The sequence below is a fragment of the Pimephales promelas genome, chromosome 2 (genome assembly GCF_988280905.1).
Source record: "Pimephales promelas chromosome 2, fPimPro1.hap1.1, whole genome shotgun sequence".
In the NCBI taxonomy this organism is placed as follows: domain Eukaryota; kingdom Metazoa; phylum Chordata; class Actinopteri; order Cypriniformes; family Leuciscidae; genus Pimephales; species Pimephales promelas.
This window is the reverse complement of record NC_142770.1, coordinates 23,786,672-23,797,211: the sequence shown is the minus strand read 5'-3', so window position 1 is coordinate 23,797,211 and position 10,540 is coordinate 23,786,672.

Genomic DNA, 10,540 nt, shown 5'->3' with positions numbered 1-10,540 from the left:
CTTTCTTACTGTACAGTAAGTCTACAGTAAAATTAGCGCTTAAAAGGTGTGGACCGGGTTATTTTTGGAGCTGACCTTATTGCATATGCATTTATAGGAGTTTTCCTTTCAGATGCAAAATTGAAGGGAGGAGAGGATTTAAATTAATCATTCACTGTGATTTACAGGTTTGCGCTCGTCATTTTGTTGGTGTTTGCGCCATTATTTAGCGGCCTAAAAAAGATTACTTCTAAAAAATCTAAAATATTAAGAAAAAACAATAATGGTATACCAATGAATACTAAGCACTAACACAGCTGAATACTTTCAAAAGACATAAATAATTATGCAAATATACCTAAAAAATCCAACGAAAAAGTTGTGTTTATATTCTTGGCATTGACCTGAAGTAATTCCCTCTAGAGTTCCCAAAAGCTTTTATCCTTCCTACTGCACCAAATCCATCCAATCTTTATCTTGTTTGCTCACGCTTGTCGTTGTTTGCCTAAATCGCAGTTGCATACCCACAATCCTTTGCATAAGGAGAGGAAGTTTAGCGTTGGGCTCGTCAAAGCAGCTTAGCCTGTCTAGCCGTGGCGCTTCATCTGACTGCTGACAGCCACTATTGGCTGTTTACAAATAATTGTGTTGAAGAATGCTTTTCGGCAAGGTGAATCATAATCACTCACCTCTGTCGTTCACACACAAACAAGTAACGGAAGATGTGTGATTGGAGAGCGATGCTTCATTCTTCTGTTTCACAGACATCTTTATGATATTGAAAGGTGATATGAGTCATCTTAATGCATAAATGAGAATATCAGATTTTATATTTCAAACACTGCTTTTCCCCCACCCTCCCTCACATAGACGATTTCTGCCAGCGATTATGGTGTGTAATTTCCAGCCTCATATAAATGTTTACAGACATTGCAGTAAAATTGATTTCTGCTGACTTGGTAGTACAGGTCGTAAACTAAAGTTATGAACAAAATCCAATTCTAAGAGCTAATGCACAGGCCAGAGAGAGAATAGTTGGAGGGATGCGCTCCATTGGCCCGCAATCAATGAAACATCACAATTACAGACTTAGTCTCATTCTTTATATTCCGGTTGCACACTAAACAACAAAGCTAAATACAATCCTTCTCTAGTTATGTGACAGTCGAGGGACTTTGTTAAGTGTCTTTTAGCAGACAATGGACACACATTGTGACACGTTACAACCAAATCTCTCGTATGATACTGAAAGGCGTTCACTTCCAGTGGAGTGTTTTCATCCATTTTATCTGTTTAGATCTGTTTTAATGGTCATGTCTAAATATACAGTTTTGAATGCAAACATTAACATGAATAAACTATGAAATAATAATGATAATAATTGAATGAACAATTAATAATAATTCATTGTTATTTAATAGAGTGGTGCAGTGAATATGTATTTTTGTAGGCTAATCCATAACTTTGTATCACTTCGGTTCGCTTGACAAAAAACAAAAACAAAACAAAAAAAACCAGTAGGATTTTTCGGTAACATTTTATTTAACAGCTTCCTTGTTACATGTTACGTGTATTTATTATAGTAATAACTATACATTAAGCATAATTACAAGCAACTAACCCTAAATAAATGCCTAATCCTAACCGTATAAAAAGTAGTTAATTAATATTACTGGTAAAGTAGGCTATAAACGAACTACACCACGGTCACATAAAAAAAGCATAAATTAGCTTTTGACAAACAAGTCTATGTTTAAGAACAAAAAATACCATGATATTACCATGGTGTTTGGACAATATCATTTTACCATCCTTTTTATTTTAGGTATTTCATGTGTTTGTTTTATTTTAAGCTTTTATGTTGTTTTTATCATTTTGTCAGTTTTTAAGTATATTTATGGAGTTTTATTATTTGTTTATTCATTTTTAGTTTATTTAGTTTTAGTTATTTAAGCAATACATATATTGTTGATCATCGTCCTAATTAAAAAAAAAATACTTACTGTAAAATATTGCCATATTGTTATACACTCACCTAAAGGATTATTAGGAACACCTGTTCCATTTCTCATTAATGCAATTATCTAATCAACCAATCACATGGCAGTTGATTCATTGCATTTAGGGGTGTGGTCCTGGTCAAGACAATCTCCTGATCTCCAAACTGAATGTCAGAATGGGAAAGAAAGGTGATTTAAGCAATTTTGAGCGTGGCATGGTTGCTGGTGCCAGACGGGCCCGTCTGAGTATTTCACAATCGGCTCAGTTATTTTCACACACAACCATTTCTAGGGTTTACAAAGAATGGTGTGTAAAGGGAAAATCATTCAGTATGCAGCAGTCCTGTGGGCGAAAATGCCTTGTTGATGCTAGAGGTCAGAGGAGAATGGGCCGACTGATTCAAGCTGATAGAAGAGCAACTTTGACTGAAATAACCACTCGTTACAACCGAGGTAAGCAGCAAAGCATTTGTGAAGCCACAACACGCACAACCTTGAGGCGGATGGGCTACAACAGCAGAAGACCCCACCGGGTACCACTCATCTCCACTACAAATAGGAAAAAGAGCCTACAATTTGCAAGAGCTCACCAAAATTGGACAGTTGAAGACTGGAAAAATGTTGCCTGGTCTGATGAGTCTCGATTTCTGTTGAACATTCAGATGAACAGTCAATATGGGCCAACATTTCTAAAGAATGCTTTCAACACCTTGTTGAATCAATGCCACGTAGAATTAAGGCAGTTCTGAAGGCGAAAGGGGATCAAACACAGTATTAGTATGGTGTTCCTAATAATCCTTTAGGTGAGTGTATGTAGTACATTTATATTTGTGATTTTCATATTAAATGGTCGTCATTTGATACGTGTTTTTCACAAACAGACCTTTTTAGGAGATCCTAGAGAAATCAATCCCTCTTTTGTGGAAAGGCCATATGAGAGTCTCTGATAGATCATTCAAACCCAATCATCAGACAAAGATAGAATACAGACAAAGATACAACAAAATGCCACCCGTCTGAGTGCTGATTGAGAAATGCATCTTAAAATGTAGAAAAATGACTTTACAAGTCCCCTAAGCATTACGTTTTTTCCTCTGCCGACAAGCCTCATGTGTTTTTCCCATTAAAACAGTCACCAATGCCCAACGTCAATTAGAGAACCAATGAAGCGTGATCAATTTGCATTACTTCTTCCCAATTGAGTCGACACTCATAGATGCGGAAATCTCTCAGACCTTGATGTGTAATGACACATCTCTTCCACTATCCATCATAATGTCCCAACGCCGGCGTTAGGAACGGAGCCCGACACACCTGCTATGACCTGACCTTTTGGCCAACAACTGGGGATGCGCGTTTCAAGACGTGTCGGGTGATTATCACACCCCGTAAGGACACTTTGATTGTTATGATGCTGTTCATTCAATACTTAGAGCTTGAATTGCAATCTAAGGAAGTATACGAATAGGTCACATGCCTACGCCAGCGACCTGTGCTCTTGTGCGAAACCCACTGCTTCTTTGCTTTCAGTGTTAATCCATATAATAGAGCACCATGAAGCCAAACACATTGAATTTGCTTGATGACGAATCTAAATAGCACCACTGGAGTTTAAAGATCGGACGAAGGTATTCGGACACGGGAGTGCACCAGTCTCAGCAGGCATGAGATGTGCAGCCATGCTTATTTTAATCAGTTGTTATTGACTATTTAGAGACTTTTTTTCTTTTTGTTTAAAGTTACCACTTTATTTTGATGCTCCACTTTAGACCCAGGAAAGAAAAAAAAGTTTTTGAATTTAGTAAGAAAAAAAAAAAACAGTTTTGAAAAATTAGTAGTGGACACTCTGTAGTGGACACCAGGACTCAGTTAAAATTACATGAAATTATGTGTATAGGCAAAAACAATGGGATTTTTCTTTCAATCACCAATAAATTGTGGTGTTTCAGGATTTTTTTTTTAACCAGAATTTGTATAAAGATGATTCTCAACTATGTTAAGATATAACGGAATTAAGTGATACACCATTTTACTTTATGCAATATGTGGGTGAAATGGGCATATATTAATATTCCCATTCAATGCAATGTATCTAATTTGCACATGAATGTGTTCATGGAGCAACATGAAAAAAATAATTGTAATAATTGGAGTAAAAGTAGCAACATTTTAATAATAATATCTAGTATTTCATATGAATATTGATCATTTATTTCCATATTCACTTGTGTCTCCCAAAATGCCTGATAAACATGATTTAAGTCCTGATGTCCTCTACAGTGTACATGTATGAAATCAATGCCCTGTTCTGTAACAGTAAGTCATTGATGTAGGTTTATGAAATACAATTTGAAAAGTAGTAGTTTGTAATTTTTTTAAGAAATGTGTGATAAGTTTGGTCTTTTTTCAGTAATACAAAGTATTCTTAATTTAATTCTTAAATTAGAAAATATGAAGAAAATAGCAGTTAAGAATCTCATTCTTAAAGTCGGCCTGCACTGAAAAAATATTTTGTGGTGAATTAAAGGGAAACTATTATGGCATTTGAAATGTTCCTAATATTGTTCTGGGAGTCCCCAACAGTTTTACATGAATGCAATGACAAAAAACACTTTTGTTGTCTTATAATATGCATTTATTTTTACCTGATTTGCTCAGTGACTCCCAAATGATTCGTACAACGACTCATTTTTCCAAACCACTCCTTTTCGTGACGCTAATCGGCGGTGATTGGTCAGATGACCTAGTCAGTTATTGTTTGTCAGCCCAACGCATAAACATATTGATAAAGCACTGCAGTACTACAAGACGTTCTATTCTTTATGACAACTCCAATAACAGCGACAAACATTTCACATATTTAAAAAAAATGACATTGGAGACCTAGAAGCTGCGCTGAGCTAAGCTAATTTTACGTATCTACGTCACTACGAAACAGCTAATGACTCGTTTCAAAAACAATTCATTTCATAGACTCAGAGTCGACTCTCACTTTTGAAAGACAATAACTTTATATACGGTGCACTTTCAGATATAAATATTTGCAGGATGTTTTCATTCCCTTATATGCGCCCCTATATTCCACACCACATGAACAGTCATTTTCAAAAATCCATGATTGGGGCTCTTTAAATACTACAAAAAAATGTAATTTACATGAAAAAGTTAATTCAGGCAAAAAAAAAAATAAATAAATAAAAAAAATAAAAATAAGTTAATTCTATGGTAGTACTCAATTCAACCGTGTAGAAATGAAAGCGTAAATATCAACATTATAAAATTAAGTAAAAATACTAAACTTTTCTGATACTGGTGTTCCCATCATGCACTGGGCCTTGAATTATTAATGAGGTTTATTTTTCACTGTTTTCCATATGTTACACTATTTTTTCATTGCTTTTGTTGTTAGGATTAGTAACTTGCCATTTTGTGACATTTGGAGTTCATTTTCTCCTTAATGACACATTCAAATACAAAAACAATCCATCAAATGTTACCGTTAGGGGTGTAACGGTACACAAAAATCACGGTTCGGTACGTACCTCGGTTTTAAAGTCACGGTTCGGTACGTTTTCGATACAGCAAAAAGAAAGAAATGCCAGAGAAATTTCCTATTTGTTTAAAGAAAAAATATTTTTAAATAAGTGTGAGTTTTCCTAGATCTTGAAACTTTCAGGTTTATAAATGGGGGTCATCTTTGAAGGATGAACAAATAATGTTTTGGTCATCACACACTCAGAAAAAAAAGGTACAAAAGTTGTCACTGGGGCTGTACCTTTTCAAAAGGTAAACTTTTGTCCATTTCATGAGCTAATAAGTACATTTAGGTGTTAATATGTAAATTTTGGGTGTTAATATGTACATTTTAAGTGTTAATATGTACATTTAAGTGTTAATATGTACATTTTAGGTGCTAATATGTCCATTTCAGGAGGTAATATGTCAATATTATGAGCTAATATGTCCATTTTAGGTCGTAATATGTACATTTGAGGTACTAATATGTACATTTTAAGTGTTAATATGTACATTTAAGGTGCTAATATGTCAATTTCATGAGCTAATTATGTCCTTTTCAGGTGGTAATATGTCCATTTTAGGTGCTAATATGTACCACTAAGGTACCAATATGCAGCCTTTGGGTACAAAAGTGTACCTTTTGAAAAGGTACAGCCCCAGTGACAGCTTTTGTACATTTTTTTCTGAGAGTGCATTAAAAATAACATTTAAATATATATATTTATTTATATAATATTTGAATTTTGAAGTGCTAGAAAAAGATGTGTGAAGTACTTGAAAGCATTTCACCATTCCAGCCAAACTGGTTCCAGTTAGTGTTACTATATTAAATCCATGGTGAATGTTGCTGGTCTGTGGACGAAAGTATTACTAGTTCATTCACGGCACAATGTTTCTCCTGGTTTCCATGACAGCGCTGTTTAATCTAATAGAGATCTACGGTAAATAACGGAGAAATGTGAATCCATCTCACTAGATCTCGCAGCGATGTTATTACCTCAGTGGCGAATTCAAATGTTTTCTTTACCGGATCTCTTAGCGCTGTGTAGTAACAGTGTTGCTTGATGGAGATCGGCTCGCGCTGCACAGATGTTGCTGGTCCGAACTGATAAACGATCCGTGAAGCACATAACGAGTAGCGCAGTTTCGTTCTGCTTTCATTACGCTTGCCAATTTGATGTTGCGCAACGTTGTGTTGGCCGCGTCAGCACGAATTTTGCCGGCAGGAAAAATTATCCAAGCAACCGTTCGGTTTGTATGCGTACCGAACCGGAAGCCTCGAACCGAAACGGTTCAATACGAATACATGTACCGTTACACCCCTAGTTACCGTCATTGTGTATTGTCTACCAAGTATTGAGGCACACTATATATTGATTTCTTAAACATTTCTGAGTTCATATTTAAAAAGTGTAGTCTAATTCAATGTTATATTGTTTGAGTGAAATGTAGTACAAATTCAATTAAATATCACTTATATTTCACTTAACTTTAATTAGCTAAATAAAAATTACTTAATTTCTTATGTTACATTTTACTTAGTTAAATAGTTCACTTAATTCTATGTGAAATTTACTCAAAAAAATATCAGTGCAAAAACTTTAACTTGTTTTTTACAGTGTGTGTTGAAAATCAAGTTTTTAATGTTGTTTTTATGTGGTGTTTTTAGACAAACCATGTGTAAATTCTTAAGTCAACAGTATTGCTGAGTATTTTCTTTTTAAAACTGCATTGAACCGTCTCAAAAACACGGTTCGAAATCGCTGGTGTTTCTGACGTCACAATCGATTGAGCTGGTGTGAATGAGTGAGTGGAGGCGGGGCTCACTTGCGTATTTATAGAACCGCGAATGAGGCAAGGGTGTAGAGTTACATTCAAGCCATTTTAAGGCATAACGTATAATTAAATATGTAATTTTGGTGATCAAAAATTTGTTTAAAGGGATAAAAGATAAAAAGTGACCAATCCCAGTTTGCTTTGTTGTATGTTCTGTTTGGGGTGGGTTTACCAGTGTACAAAACCTACACTGAATGTGCAGGCTTGTGGGAAGTTTTGCTTGACTTCCACATTGAGTTCACATTAATTATGAAGAGAAGTGCTTTTAACCCATTTCCCCCTCAGTATTCAGGTCATTCATTACACTAGATCATTATAGACCCATTTCATAAAATGACTAAAGGAAAAGTTGAGCGTACAAGGTCAAAGAATGCCGAAAGGGAAAGAAAAGTTCCACTGAAATTGCTATTGACGAATTTCACCTGGGAAAGCGAACTCATTGAGATAAAGCTTTGTCTTCATTTGCAACTCATTTGAAAGTGTCCGGGGGGTGCCCAGGAAGCTCATCAGTCTGACAGAAACTCTTGATTTTCTATGAAACGCTGAGACTGATCTATGTTGTTCAGCATTTTAACTACAAATCCCCAAATCAAGAAAAATGAACTATACTCACACAGAGCAGCTTTATTCACTGCTATACCGTTTGGAATTTTTGTTTTGTTTTAACAGTTCTATGGAATTTTTACACATCTTTATGGAATATTAGATTCTGGTTGGCCAATTGTAGCGCTGATTCTTGATTCTGATTGGTCAGTTGTAGCACTTATTCTTGATTCTGATTGGTCAGTTGTAGAAAGTATCCTTGATTCTGATTGGTTATTTGTAGAACATATTCTTGATTCTGATTGGTCAGTTGTAGCTCTTATTCTTGATTCTGATTGGTCAGTTGTAGAAAGTATCCTTGATTCTGATTGGTCAGTTGTAGCACTGATTCTTGATCCTGATTGGTCAGTTGTAGCACTTATTCTTGATTTTGATTGGCCAGTTGTAGAACTTATTCTTGATTCTGATTGGTCAGTTGTAGCACTTATTCTTGATTCTGATTGGTCGGTTGTAGCACTGATTCTTGATTCTAATTTGTCAGTTGTAGCACTGATTCTTGATTCTGATTGGTCAGTTGTAGCATTTATTCTTGATTCTGATTGGTCAGTTGTAGCATTTACTCTTGATTCAGATTGGTCAGTTGTAGAACGTATTCTTGATTCTGATTGGTCAGTTGTAGCACTGATTCTTGATCCTGATTGGTCAGTTGTAGCACTTATTATTGATTTTGATTGGCCAGTTGTAGAACTTATTCTTGATTCTGATTGGTCAGTTGTAGCACTTATTCTTGATTCTGATTGGTCGGTTGTAGCACTGATTCTTGATTCTAATTGGTCAGTTGTAGCACTGATTCTTGATTCTGATTGGTCAGTTGTAGCATTTATTCTTGATTCTGATTGGTCAGTTGTAGCATTTACTCTTGATTCAGATTGGTCAGTTGTAGAACGTATTCTTGATTCTGATTGGTCAGTTGTAGCACTTATTCTTGATTCTGATTGGTTATTTGTAGAACATATTATTGATTCTGATTGGTCAGTTGTAGCTCTTATTCTTGATTCTGATTGGTCAGTTGTAGAAAGTATCCTTGATTCTGATTGGTCAGTTGTAGCACTGATTCTTGATCCTGATTGGTCAGTTGTAGCACTTATTCTTGATCCTGATTGGTCAGTTGTAGCACTTATTATTGATTTTGATTGGCCAGTTGTAGAACTTATTCTTGATTCTGATTGGTCAGTTGTAGCACTTATTCTTGATTCTGATTGGTCGGTTGTAGCACTGATTCTTGATTCTAATTGGTCAGTTGTAGCACTGATTCTTGATTCTGATTGGTCAGTTGTAGCATTTATTCTTGATTCTGATTGGTCAGTTGTAGCATTTACTCTTGATTCAGATTGGTCAGTTGTAGAACGTATTCTTGATTCTGATTGGTCAGTTGTAGCACTGATTCTTGATCCTGATTGGTCAGTTGTAGCACTTATTATTGATTTTGATTGGCCAGTTGTAGAACTTATTCTTGATTCTGATTGGTCAGTTGTAGCACTTATTCTTGATTCTGATTGGTCGGTTGTAGCACTGATTCTTGATTCTAATTGGTCAGTTGTAGCACTGATTCTTGATTCTGATTGGTCAGTTGTAGCATTTATTCTTGATTCTGATTGGTCAGTTGTAGCATTTACTCTTGATTCAGATTGGTCAGTTGTAGAACGTATTCTTGATTCTGATTGGTCAGTTGTAGCACTTATTCTTGATTCTGATTGGTTATTTGTAGAACATATTATTGATTCTGATTGGTCAGTTGTAGCTCTTATTCTTGATTCTGATTGGTCAGTTGTAGAAAGTATCCTTGATTCTGATTGGTCAGTTGTAGCACTGATTCTTGATCCTGATTGGTCAGTTGTAGCACTTATTCTTGATCCTGATTGGTCAGTTGTAGCACTTATTATTGATTTTGATTGGCCAGTTGTAGAAAGTATCCTTGATTCTGATTGGTCAGTTGTAGCACTGATTCTTGATTCTGATTGGTCGGTTGTAGCACTGATTCTTGATTCTAATTGGTCAGTTGTAGCACTGATTCTTGATTCTGATTGGTCAGTTGTAGCATTTATTCTTGATTCTGATTGGTCAGTTGTAGCATTTACTCTTGATTCAGATTGGTCAGTTGTAGAACGTATTCTTGATTCTGATTGGTCAGTTGTAGCACTTATTCTTGATTCTGATTGGTCAGTTGTAGCACTTATTCTTGATTTTGATTGGTCAGTTGTAGCTCTTATTCTTGATTCTGATTGGTCAGTTGTAGCATTTATTCTTGATTCTGATTGGTCAGTTGTAGCACTTATTCTTGATTCTGATTGGTCAGTTGCAGCACTTATTCTTAATTCTGATTGGTCATTTGTAGACCTTATTCTTGATTCTGATTGGTCAGTTGAGTTGTAGCACTGATACTTGATTCTAATTGGTCAGTTGTAGCACTTATTCTTGATTCTGATTGGTCATTTGTAGAAAGTATTCTTGATTCTGATTGGTCAGTTGAGTTGTAGCACTGATACTTGATTCTGATTGGTCAGTTGTAGCACTTTTTCTTGATTCTGATTGGTCAGTTGGGATGGGTATCGTTAAGGTTTTATCGGTATTACTACTCTTACCGATACCGCTTATCGATCCGG